The sequence below is a fragment of the Portunus trituberculatus genome, chromosome 49 (genome assembly GCF_017591435.1).
Source record: "Portunus trituberculatus isolate SZX2019 chromosome 49, ASM1759143v1, whole genome shotgun sequence".
Taxonomy (NCBI): domain Eukaryota; kingdom Metazoa; phylum Arthropoda; class Malacostraca; order Decapoda; family Portunidae; genus Portunus; species Portunus trituberculatus.
This window is the reverse complement of record NC_059303.1, coordinates 736419-749434: the sequence shown is the minus strand read 5'-3', so window position 1 is coordinate 749434 and position 13016 is coordinate 736419. Positions and strand designations below refer to the sequence as shown.

General features: G+C 38.2%; 1 protein-coding gene across 1 annotated transcript in view; it reads right to left on the bottom strand.

Annotated features, from left to right (window-relative positions):
• Window positions 1-9071, bottom strand: part of LOC123499069 (reticulon-4-interacting protein 1 homolog, mitochondrial-like) — a 133290-nt gene extending 124219 nt beyond the window's left edge. The window contains exon 1 of the mRNA XM_045246671.1: window positions 8866-9071. The gene's annotated coding sequence lies outside the window, so the exon portion shown is untranslated. The remainder of the gene's footprint in view (window positions 1-8865) is intronic.
• Window positions 9072-13016: the final 3945 nt, after the last annotated feature.

The following is a 13016-nucleotide window of genomic DNA, read 5'->3' as shown; positions in this document are numbered from 1 at the left end:
TAGAAGGGTGGAAGCATGGAATAGTTTAGACGTGGAAGTGGTAAATGCAAGGAATATTCATGATTTTAAGAAAAAGCTGGACATTAATAGATATGGAGACGGGACAACACGAGCATAGCTCTTTTCCCGTATGTTACAATTAGGTAAATACAATTAGGTAAATACACACACACACACACACATTCGAGAGACACGGTTGAGAGCGGACGCACTGGCGCAGTTCCGACGATCAGCTGATCTTCACTACACCTGTTGTATAGTATTTACAGTGGCCTGGGCAGGTAGTGTGGACTCATTTTTTTTTTTTCTCTTCATGAAATCAATTAGTAAGGAATAATGAGTGAAAAAGATATTCCATCCAAATGCAGACATGAAAATAGAGAAGCTGATGATGACCATGTGGTGAGGGAGAAACGTATTCAAGGGTTCGATACGACAACTTCACTACTTAAGAGAGTGTTCAATATTGAATGTAAACTAGATAAACTGAAGGAGAAGATGGAAATGAAAGAGAATAAAGAACAGGAAATGGAGTTTATAAGACTGAGAGAAAGGATAAGAAAAGTGGAAGAAAATGAAGCTAGGCTAAGAGCGGAAAACGAAGAACTAAAAAGGAAGTAGCTAACTACAAGAAGCAGATGGAAGAAAGACTGGTAAAGCCGAGAAAGAAAAGGAGAAGCTGAAAGATCTAGTAAACAAGGAAGAGGAAAGAGTACAGAACGTGATTAAAAAGAAGTACAAGCATGGAGAGTCCAAGATAAGAAAGATAAGGCCGATTTTCAGGAGGTGATTCAAGAACAACTTAAAGAAAAGAAGAAAATATGACAAACAAAATGATAGGAGTCCTCAAGACAAAAGAAAATCTAGTTAGAGAAATTGCAGAAAAAAGAAGAGTGTAGTCGTATTTGGAATAAAAAAAAAATATAAAATATAGACCAAAAGAGAAAAGAAGAAATGAAATCAGTCAAAGACCTACTGAAGAATCTTAATGATGAAGATAGGCAGAACTTGGAAGAGGAAGTAGAAGAAATAAACAGAATGGGACCATATCAAGAGGAAAATCGAGACCAATTAAAATACTACTAAAATCACAAGCAGCAACAGAAGAAATATTATATAGAACAACAAAACTTAGAGAAACAGAAGGCTGTAAGGATATCTATATAAAGAAAAATAGAAATGAGGAAGAAAGGAAGAGATACAATGAACTGGCAGCAGCAGTAAGGGAAAAGAATAATGAAAGGTCAGAAGAGGAGAAGGCGGCATTTTTTTGGAGAATTCTAGGAGACAGGATAAGGAAATCGTATATAAACAAGAAGGAAGAGAAAAAAGTGGAACAAGTTTAACTAAAAATGATGAAGGCAAAAGTTAGTTAAAAATGATGTATACGAACACAGACGGGGTTTTATCAAGTAAATTAGAATTAAGAGATTACATAAGGAAAGAAAATCCAGATATTGTATGCCTGGCTGAAACAAAACTAAATGAGGCAATCATAATAGATTTGGATAATAGTTATAATGTATGGAGAATAGACAGAGTGGGTAAAGGAGGAGGAGGAGTCATGATAATGTTAAGGAAGGAGATAGTGATCAACCAAGTGGAATGTGGGGAAGGAAAAGCAGAAGTATTGTATATTAAGATGCATATTAATAAAAAAGAGTTAACAATCATTGTAACATATGTGCCACCAAAAACAAATTCATGGACCAATCAAGAATATAAAGACATGATAGATGACACAATAAGGAGTTTAATGAGAATCGTTAAAGAAAGGAGAAAAGTGATATTAGTAGGAGATTTCAACTGTAAAGAAGTGGACTGGGAAAATTATGAAAGTGGTATGGGGAAGAAGCCTGGGAGAAAGATTCTTGAACCTAATGATAGACAATATGATGGACCAGAGAGTAAAGGAATGCACAAGATTCAGAGGAAGCGACGAGCGAGATTGGACCTAGTTTTTACAAGGGGTATACAAATGAATGATGATATAAGATATAAGTGCCCATTGGGAAAGAGTGACCATGCAATATTAGAAATAGATATAGAAGAAGGAAAGGAAGATAGAGATGATTCATACAAAGGAGACCGATTAAATTACAGAAAGGCTGATATTGAGAATCTCAAGAACTATTTTAAAACGTAGACTGGGAGGAGATGGAAAACTCAGAGACAATGCAAGACAAATATAACTTATTTTTGGAAATATACAAAACAGGAGTCAGGAATATGTCCCAAAATATAGACCAAAAGAAGAAGGAAAGAAAGATTGGTTTAATGCAAGGTGTGCTAGGGCAAAGGAGAAAAGAGATGGAGCATGGAAAAGGTGGAGGAGAAATAGGAATCCAACAAACAAGGAAAACTTCAAGGCAGCGAGAAATGAATATGTTAAGGTGAGGAAGGAAGAGGAAAAGAACTTGAAAAGATATTGTCGAAAAATGTAAGGAGCAACCAAAATTGTTCTATAGATTCATAAATGGAAAAATTAGGCAAAAAGAAACAATAGAAAGGTTAAAAGGAGAGAACGAGATGGTGGAAGACCCAAAAGTATGGCAGAACTATTAAATAAAAATTCCAGGAGGTCTTTACTAAAGAATCCAAATTTGAGAGGCCACAGGGTAATAGAGAGACAATCTATATGAAAGAGATTAAAGTAACCAAGCTTGAAATAAAAGAGTTAATGAAGGAACTGGATGAAGAGAAGGCAATGGGACCGGATGAAGTCTCAGGCAGAATACTGAAAGAATGTAGGGAAGAACTAGCAAGTCCAATATACATCATAAAATGCTCAATAGAAAATGGAACAGTGCCAGTAGAATGGAAAAGAGCTGAGGTGGTTCCCATATATAAGAGCGGAAGGAAAGAAGAACCTTTAAATTACAGACCGGTATCACTAACTAGTGTAATATGCAAGATGTGTGAAAGAATAATAAAGAAACAATGGATCGAGTTCCTTGAAGACAACAAATTAATATCAAATAGCCAATTTGGTTTTAGAAAAGGACGGTCTTGTGTAACTAATTTATTGAGTTTCTATTCTAGAATAGTTGATAGAGTACAAGAGAGAGGGATGGGTTGACTGCATCTATTTGGATTTAAAAAAGGTGTTTGACAAAGTGCCACACGCAAGATTACTGTGGAAGTTAGAGGAGAAGGGTGGCTTAAAAGGAAGCACATTGAGATGGATAGAAAATTATTTGAGGGGGAGAGAAATAAGGACGGTAGTTAAAGATATGAAGTCCAAGTGGAGAGCAGTAGAAAGCGGAGTGCCACAGGGGTCAGTATTGGCACCAGTACTTTTCCTCATTTATATTAACAACATGCCAGAAGGAGTGAACAGCTACATAAATTTGTTTTGGATGATACGAAACTGTGCAGAGTTATAAAGCAAAAGGAGGATTGTGAAATACTGCAAGAAGACCTAAATAAGATCTGGGAATGGAGTAAGAAGTGGGAAATGGAATTCAATGTGAACAAAAGCCATGTCATGGAAATGGGAAAGAGTGAAAGACAACCTGTGGGAATCTATAAGATGGGAGATGGAGTAGAACTGGAGAAAGTCAAAAAGGAAAAGGACTTAGGAGTGATGATGGAAGAAAACAATCAACCAGTAAGCCATATTGATAGAATTTTTAGAGAAACATAATTTGCTAAGGAATATTGGAGTAGCATTTCACTACATGGACAAAGAAATGATGAAGAAATTGATAAATACTATAATAAGACCCAGATTGGAATATGCAGGAGTAGTGTGGACCCTCATAAAAGAAACACATAAGAAAATTGGAGAGCTACAAAAAATGGCTACAAGAATGGTCCCAGAACTTGAAGGGATGACATATGAGGAGAGACTAAAGGCTATGGATCTACCAACCTTGGAACAAAGAAGGAGAGAGGAGACCTGATACAAGTCTATAAATTGATGAACGAATGGACCAAGTGGATAATGAGAAACTGATCCTGAGAGAAGAATATGACACCAAGCACAAGATCGCATAGTAAAAAGCTGAGAAAGGGAAGATGTCTGAGAGATATAAAAAAATATAGTTTCCCGCAGAGATGTATTGAGACGTGGAACAGTTTAGATGAAGAAGTAGTGTCTGCTACGAGTGTGCACACTTTTAAAGTAAGATTGGATAAGTGTAGATATGGAGACGGGGCCACACGAGCATAAAGCCCAGGCCCTGTAAAACTACAACTAGGTAAATACTAGGTAAATACACACACACACACACACACACACACACACACACACACACACACACACACACACACCAATGTATATATAATAAGGTGATTTTTAAGTATCTTATAAACGTATTGATATGTGATGTGAGCATTACGTTATTTATATTTCATAGGGTCATGAAAAAATAAATAAATAAAAAATGACGTGCTACAAAAACATTACACATCATAGCTTGTGTTGTTTCTCCCCCAGACTCGCACCTGGCCATGATCTGAAGAGCGAAACGTTTTTTCGTCCACGAAAACGTTTGACCAAAAATCAAGACCACGGTGTTCGTGCAGGCGGGCAAACTGTAGTCTTATTGCCCGATGAGCCTCTGTTAAGAATTCCTTTTTTGCAGGCACCCTGCAGTGGATGCCAGCATCATGAAGGCGCTTTCTTATAGTGGTAACTGATGCGTCGAGTTGGAGTCTCCGCTTTATCTCCATGGCATTTTTAAGAGCTCCTTCACCATCCGCCAGCAGCACAATTTGTTGATTCTCCTCGGCAGTTGTGACACGAGAGCGTGGTCGCTTTGTTGATAAAATCAAATGCTAAATGTCAATATGAATACACAATATTTTTTTTTTTATCTTTACTACATTTAAAAAAGATGATGTGTAAATCACCACGGTGTTCTGGTCACCCTGCTAGCCTTCCCCATCACAAAGCGAGCTCAGAGCTCATATCCACCACTACCGCCAACACATCCACTACCACCACCACCCCCAACAACCACGACTGTCACTACCACTATCACCTCCACCACCATCACCCACAACCACCACTACCCTACCATTATCACCACCATCCCCACATCCACCACCACCACCACCTCATTCACCACCACCACGACTACTACTATCACCTCATCAACTACCACCACCACCACCATCACCTCATCCACCACTCCACCACTACTGTTATCATCTCATCCACCACCACCACTACTAACATCATCTCATCCACCACCACCACTACTGCTATCACCTCATCCACTACCACCACCACCACCATCACCTCATCCACCACCCCCACCACTACCACTATCATCTCATCCACCACCACTGCTACTACTATTATCCCATCCACCACCCCCACCACTACTACTATCATCTCATCCACCACCACCGCTACTACTATCATCTCATCCACCACCACCGCTACTACTATTATCTCATCCACCACCCCCACCACTACTACTATCATCTCATCCACCACCACCACTACTATCATCTCATCCACCACCACCGCTACTACTATCATCTCATCCACCACCACCACCACTACTATCATCTCATCCACCACCACCAATACTAATATCATTTCATCCACCACCACCACTACTACTATCATCTCATCCACCACAACCACTACTAATATAATCTCATCCACCACCACCACCACCACCATCGTTTCATCCACCAGCACCACCACTACTACTACTACGGTATCACCTCATCCACCACCACCACTACCACCACTACTACCATCACCTCATCCACCACCACTACTACTATTACCTCATCCACCACCACCAGTACTATCACTTCCACCACCACCATCACGTCATCTACCACCACCACCATCACCTTATCCACCACTACCACCACCACCACCACTACCATCACCACTAATATCATCTCATCCACCACTACGATTACCTCATCCACCAACCCCACTACCATCACTTCATCCAACACCACCACCATTTCATTCACCATCACCACTACTACCATCATCTCCACCACCACCACCACCACCACTACCACCACCACTACTATCATCTCATCCACCACCACCACCACTTCATTCACCACCACTACCACCACCACCATCACATCATCCACCACCACTACCACCATCTTTACTATTATCACCTCATGCACCACCATCACCTCATCCACCCCCACCACTACTACTATCACCTCATCCACCACTACCACTATCTGCTCATTCAAAACCCGGTGTGTGTGTGTGTAATTCACCTCGGTCGCCTGCTGGTCACCCAGCCATTACGGAGCGAGCTCAGAGCTCATAGACCAATCTTTGGGTAGGACTGAGACCACATCAACACACAACACACACTGGGAAAGCGAGGCCACAACCCCTCGAGTTACATCCCGTACCTATTTTACTGCTAGGTGAACAGGGGCTAAACATTAAGAGGCTTTCCCATTTGCCTCGCTGCTTACTGGGACTCGAACCAAGCCCTCTCGATTGTTAGTCGAGTGTGCTAACCACTACACTGCGAAGTGTGTGTGTGTATTTACCTAGTTGTAGTTTTACAGGGCCTGGGCTTTATTCTCGTGTGGCCCCGTGTCCATATCTACACTTATCCAATCTCACTTTAAAAGTATGCACACTCGTTGCAGACACTACTTCTTCATTTAAACTGTTCCACGTCTCAATACATCTCTGCGGGAAACTATATTTTTTAATATCTCTCAGACATCTTCCTTTTCTCAGCTTTTTACTATGCGATCTTGTGTGTGTGTGTGTGTATTTACCTAGTTGTAGTTTTACAGGGCCTGGGCTTTATGCTCGTGTGGTCCCGTTTCCATATCTACACTTATCCAATTTTTCTTTAAAACTATGTACACTCTTTGCTGATACCACTTCCTCACTCAAACTGTTCCAAGTCTCAACACATCTTTGCTGGAAACTAAATTTTTTAACATCTCTAAGACATCGTCCCTTCCTTAGTTTCTTACTATGCGATCTTGTGCTTCTAAAGTCACATTCTTCTCTCAGGATCAGTTTCTCATTATCCACTTCATCCATTCCGTTAATCAATTTATAAACTTGTATCAGATCCCTCTCTCTTCTCTGCTCCAAGGTTGGTAGATCCATTGCCTTTAGTCTCTCCTCATATGCCATCCCTTTAAATTCTGGAACCATTCTTGTAGCCATTTTTGTAGTCTCTAATTTTCTTATGTGTTTCTTTTTATGGGGAGTCCACACAACTCCTGCATATTCCAATCTAGGTCTTATTTTAGTACTTATCAATTTCTTCATCATTTCCTTGTCCATATAGTGAAATGCTACTCCAATATTCCTTAGCAAATTATAAGTCTCTCTGAAAAATCTATCAATATAGCTTACCGGTTGATTATTTTCTTCCATTGTCACTGTGTGTGTGTGTGTGTGTGTGTATGTGTGTGTGTGTGTGTGTGTGTGTGTGTGTGTGTGTGTGTGTGTGTGTGTGTTAAAAATATAAATATAAAATATATTACTTACGTAATTTCATCAAATCTCCGCTCTCTTGATTGCATTTATGCCAGCGTATCACTGTAGAAGTTGCCACACCCATCTCCTCCACAATTGCCCGGATGCTGTATCCTTGCTCTCGCAGGAAAACTATGTTCCCACGAAGAACTATTGCACTGTCGCGTCTGTTCATGGTTGCAGCTCAGTCAAGACTAACTTGACAAGTAGGAACTGCTAATCGAGGAAACTTCTCATAGGAATGATCAGTCATGACACCTCTATGTCACTATCACTCAGGAAAACTTCACACAGAGGTGGTCCATCATGATACCTCCATCACAGTAACAATTTGTAAATAACTGCGTTCTTACCTTTATCTCTGACAGTCCCTATATCGTATACCTCATCTTCCAATACCCTTGGTAAAAATCTCTCTCTCTCTCTCTCTCTCTCTCTCGGAAAGAAGACAATGATACATGAAGAGGATAAGTTGATAAGAAAAGGTAGTAAAAATATCTATTAGTATTATATTACTGATAATGATGATGATGATATCAATGACGATGATGATAATGATAATGATATTACTGTTACTACAACTACTAGTGTGTGTGTGTGTGTGTATATATATATATATATATATATATATATATATATATATATATATATATATATATATATATATATATATATATATATATATATATATATATATATATATATATATATATATACCTATATATATTATTCATGGATTTTCTCCTCATTCTCATGCACCATATCCAGAAAGTGAAAGGAATGGAACAAACAAGGCTAAGTAGAGGAAGGGAAACGGCAGACAAGTCAGGTTAGTGGAGGGTGGGGCAGTGATTAAAATTCCACAGGGTCTCACACACACACACACACACACACACACGAGGGGCAGGGAAAGGAGAAGGAAGGGGAGATAAGAGGTGATCCTTTTTCTACCTGTGTCTCAGCCATTTTGAGCATTCAAAATGCATCTTCATCTTCCCATATTTTTACACTCTAAAAGTGTACTCGCTAGAAGCCAAGGTGATAGTACCAGCCATCAGGCCGATTCTCTCATTAGTTTCAGCACAACTTAACGCACCACCAAATGTCACATCAGTATCATGTCTTACATGCTGTAATTCTTTAAACTCCACACCCATAACAGCAAGCTGACTGCTATGATTAGCTACAGTATACAACAGCAAGGAGACAGTGTCACTAAGTTTAGTCAGCCTCTGGTTCTCAGGGGGGAGGGCAGGGGGCCTCACAAAACCATGGTCACAAAAATCTAACAGTTTCTCCTGGACACAAGTACATCTTAGGGAGGAATGAGACCACTTCTTGCATTGATCACAGGCAATGGCACTAGAGTCAGGCACATCAAGAGCACATGTAGAACAAGGATAATTTACCTGCTGGTTAGGTCTCGGGCAAGAGGCCACTAATGAATGATGTATTTCTTCTTTCTGCAGCTTTGATGCTCCTGACTTTTACTTCCTCTCGAGTCTTGAGTTTCTGTTTTATTAAATCTGTACTCTCTTCCGTACTCCTGAATTTTCACTTTGGTTACGCAAGTTTCAGAAAGATCGCCATGTCGGTACCGGGTGGTGGTAAGGAGGTCGCTGACGCTGTAGCCAAGATGGCCCTCTCCGCAGTAAACATCTCACTACTGCCTCTCCCGCTCTCCACCGCCAAGACCATCATTACCCACGTTTGCCACTCCACTTGGAACAACATGCTCGGTGATGCCCTGCGCACCACCTCCATGAGCCAATATCGGACGGACTCTTCCCCACAGCCTTGGGTGCGGCAACACTCCCATGTGTTAGATGTCACCATCGCCCGCCTCCGCTTGGGCAGCATGAAGAAAGTAGAAAAAATAATGAAGAACACTATCTTGTAGAGCAGATGCTTTTTAGTCTATGACTCTATGTACAATATGCAAATTTTTGAGAAAGTAGCTAGAGATCAGTATCCATCAGCTAGCTTTAAAGGATGAAAAGAAGAAAACTGGAAGAGAGTTTGCAGCAGTGGGACATGCACAAACAGATGGAAATAAAGAATGGCACAAAAGTTGTCTCCACACAGACAGTAGTGCAGGGGGGTGATAGGTGGAATTGACCATCTTTATGACAACTGACCCGTCTTAATTATCCTCTTCCAGACAAGGACAAACAGCCTCCCTCTGCATGACAGACTTTCTCACCGCCGGAATGTTGCATTTCTTGCGGTCTTTTATCGCTATTTTCATGCTAATTGCTCTATTGATCTTGCTAACTGCATGCCTCTCCTCCACCTGCGGCTTCTCTGCACAAGACTTTGTTCTTCCTCTCACCCCCTATTCTGTCCAACTCTCTAATGCGCAAGAGTTCACTAGTTTTCTCAATCATTTATACCTTCCTCTGGTAATTTCCCTGCCTGCTTCTGTAATAATAATTCCACCATCCTACGACTTGATTATTTTAAGGAAGAGGTTTCAAGACATTTGTCTCTGACAAATGTCAGGGACATACCCAATGCAGTTACTCAGGACACGCAGAAATGCAAGCAGATTTTTTTTTTCTTCGACGCCTTTTCCTGCTTAAATCTGCATTACTTTCACATAAGGATATAAGGATTTTTACTCGAGCTCTCAACTACTATATATCGTCATTATTTTCGTTTTGTTTAGATGTAGATACATATCGACTACATTTTTTATACAAGCAGTAACAGTTTCTGTATTGATTTGTATTTAAAGTTTTCCAAGAAAGAACGCAGAGCATTTATGGTTATTTTTTTCAGAGAAATTCGCTCTGTGGCGCTTAGACACGTGATGCCATATGGCGACACAGCTTCACAAGTCGCTTATTAACACGTAGTTTAATAGAGGAAGGATGGTAGATTTACTACAATTTATTTCGCTCTGCACAATTACATAATTCTATGGCCATATGGCTATGAAGACAACTGTCGCGTTCTCCCCGTCTCTGATGTCAAGGCTGCAACTGAACTGAAGCTTCACCTTTTTTTTTTTTTTTTTTTTTGTGGGGGCATCACCCTGTCTTGGGTATTAGGCCAATTATTTATTTTATTGTTTTTATGTGACTTTTATATTTCTTTAAAATTAGGCCTTTTATTCTATTTGAACTTATATACAGTTTTTATTGGTTTTATTCGTTTATTTATTTCTATTTATATAGTTATTTTAATTTAACCTTTTTTTGTTTATTTATTTTAATATGTTAACATTAAATATCCACACACATTCTCATGCACGCTTCATTCACACAAGGAACCTATACTTATCTCAAAACTATTGTCCTTTGTCAGGGCATGGGGAAGGGAGGGATAACTCACAAGCACACAAGGTGGCTACGTAGTATCACTACGTATTGCATATATACATGAAAGGGAAAACATTCACATTAGATCACGCAAAATTGGAATCATGCACGCTTTCATACTTTTATTTACATACATATATACATTTTCAAATATTTACAGAATGTAGAATGAATGACATAATATATACACATAAATCACAGCTCTCTGATTAAATTGGTCTCAGTCAGATAAATCATCAGTCTATCGACCACATCCGGATGTTCGTCACCCAGAAGGGTGGTCTGCGACTCTGCGTTAGCGGGAGGCCGCGACCCCGGCAATACGCCGCCAAAGGCTGCCTTTCCTCACGATAACTCACAGTGAAGCAGGATGTGCTCGATAGATACGGTGATATTACATGTGGAACACTGTGGTGGAAAGGTGTTGGCGATGTAGGGGAGCATGTGGGCGGGGAGGGTGCAGCCCATCCTGAGGAGTGCTCGCCTTGTAGGGCGATTGGAGGAGGCCCACACGCCCAGGATGGGTTTGGTGGTGTGGAGGTGGAGGTTGTCCCAGTGACTCTGCCACAGGAGTTTTGCTGATGATTTAACAACTGAGAGACATGACTGTAGATCCCGATGGAGGTTCCATGCTCCCTCGAGCTCTGCAGCAGACCAAGCTATAGTCTTTCCACTCTATGAAGTTCGTTCAGGGTGGAGTAAGTATGGTCGTTTACAACTAGCCATTCTGCCAAATCAACCTTCGTATACATGCGTCTCTCTCTTATTTATCATCCATGTGCTGTTTGAAAGTGATATTTTATGCATTGCATGTATAGTAAAGGAAGTTACATAGTACAATGAGTGTCTATGTTTACGATGATAACGACGATTTGCATAAATTCTATGGCATGTGGCATCGTTTTTTTTCCCATGTTGCCACGTTGGTGGTGGTGGTGGTGGTGTCCCCTTTCATCTCTCCGCTGGGCCAGGCCAGAGTTACCAGGTTGGCGGGTTTCCCGCCAAATGTGGATATATATATATATATATATATATATATATATATATATATATATATATATATATATATATATATATATATATATATATATATATATATATATATATATATATATATATATATATATATATATATATATATATATATATATATATATATATATATATATATAATATATATATATATATATATATATATATATATATATATATATATATATATATATATATATATATATATATATATATATATATATATATATATATATATATATATATATATATATATATATATATATATATATATATATATATATATATATATATATATATATATATATATATATATATATATATATATATATATATATATATATATATATATATATATATATATATATATATATATATATATATATATATATATATATATATATATATATATATATATATATATATATATATATATATATATATATATATATATATATATATATATATATATATATATATATATATATATATATATATATATATATATATATATATATATATATATATATATATATATATATATATATATATATATATATATATATATATATATATATATATATATATATATATATATATATATATATATATATATATATAGACCCACCCACCCACCCACACACACACACACACACACACACACAAAATATATATGAGATTTTGAAATATGAGATTTTTATGAAATATTATAAAGAAGGAGTTATGAAATTTGTACCAAAGTATAAACCAAGAGAGGAAGGAAGAAAGGATTGGTTTAATGCAACTTGTGTTAAGGCTAAGGAAAAGAGAGATGTGGCTTGGAAAAGATGGAAAAAGAGCAGGAATATACTAAATAAGGAGAATTATAGAGTGGCAAGAAATGAGTATGTGAGGGTAAGGAGGGAGGAAGAAAGAAAATTTGAAAAAAATATTGTAGACAAGAGTAAGGAACATCCAAAATTGTTTTACAGGTTCATAAATGGTAAACTTAAAAAGAGAGAGTCCATTGAAAGATTAAAAGGAGAGCAAGGGATTGCCACTCACATGTTCAAACACTTAAAAAATAACCACACGCCTGCAACGCTATCGCATCGCTATTCTACCCGAAACAACCACACTTTAAATGTTCCTCGACACAATTTAACCACTTTTAGACAATCATTGATGTACAAAGGTCCTACAATTTGGAATACACTACCACAATG